Here is a 1,536-nt window from a genome sequence, read left to right on the forward strand (position 1 = left end):
CTAAACAAATGGGTAACAGGGAAAGATCAGGGAAACTTTGCTTTTATAAAGGCATCGGAGGAAAGGAATGAATGGAGAACCATGATCGCCGATGTCTGTTGCAGGTCATATGAGTGCATGGGACACATTAAAAACATTTTAAGTTGGTAGGAAATTTCGAATTTTGCGCGGATGGCGGCCGAAGCCTACTCTTATCGATCTTAGACCAGCATGGGAACTTTAGCGTGAGCAACTTGCTCACGGGACATCCGAGATTTTTCGCCCTTCCCCGAGAAGGCCAGGTGTAGATCTTTCCTACCAGAAGATCAGGGGTGCGGCTGAAAGACAGCATAAAGATGGAGCCAAGAAGTAGCAGTACAAAGACTGCAGAAAGAGTCAGGAGCCTAAAGGAGGGGGCAAAGGAGGTGATGGCGATGCGGGCAGAAGGTGGAGACAAAAGCAGACGACAGAACATTGTTAGAGAGCAGGAGAGGAGGTGAAAGGAGACACTTTTAGAGAAGAAATTTTTTGGGACTCTACCCGAATTCGAAACCCGGACCTTTGAATGAGAGGCGGACACCTTAACCTCTAAGCCACGAGAGCCTCTCTATGTTGTGTCAACGGGGCCATAAAGCGTATACAACTACAGAACGTTACATGCGCAAAGAAGCTATCAACTTATCCTAGGGGGGTCAGATTTACTTTTCCCTACTTCCTTTTTATGTATTTCTTTTTTAACCTGAAAAGGAAATGGCTGGTTATGTGAGTCCGGGAATTTTAAAAAATGATTTGGGGGGATTGGGAGGGGGAGCAGTGGGAGATTAACGGTCGTCAGATCTGCAAATCCCTGTATGTTGTTCCGCGCTCATAAATGTTTCACGGGTTGGCGCCAGGACTGCAAGCAGACGATCCGTCGTCCCAATAAAAAGAAATGTTTGGGCGCATTCAGAAATGCGATCAAGGCTAGGTCACCAGGTACAAATGCAGTGCGTATGTTGGGCTTCAGCCCAGCCTTGTCAGTTAAATGTTTCTATACCTCACCCTTGTCGGTTAAAAGTTTCTATACCTTAGCTCTAGATCTTAAATGTTGCCCCCTCGTAAGACACTGCAGGGCCAGTGGAATTTTGAGCACCGCGGCATAAACATTACGATGCCATTAACTTAACCGTTTCACTCAACTTCTGAGAGATCCCCTTTTCCCAAAATCAGGGCTTGCCCATAGCAGAGGTTTATAAAACTGTTTCATTGTGAAAGCACTTGTGAAAAGGCCCCGAAAAGACGTAGTGATTCAAACTATCGTTTCCAGCAGTGTTAAAGAATAAGTGCGCGACACTTTCGCGTAAAGATCTGTCTTGCCTCGCCACTGCGTGCAGTTGCTGGCTCCGGGCGGCTGTGTTGTCTCCCTTGATGGTCTCCCAATGGGTCTCTGGACGCCAGGTTACTTCCCTTACTACCAGCCGCGTACTCTGACAAAACGGCTTTTTCTTATTCACTGCGATTTCGAGAAATCAACTTTTGTTGTGGGTTGGGGTTTTTTTTCGTTTTTTTTGTGTGTGT

This window comes from Aplysia californica, unplaced genomic scaffold, assembly GCF_000002075.1.
Source record: "Aplysia californica isolate F4 #8 unplaced genomic scaffold, AplCal3.0 scaffold00017, whole genome shotgun sequence".
NCBI lineage: Eukaryota > Metazoa > Mollusca > Gastropoda > Aplysiida > Aplysiidae > Aplysia > Aplysia californica.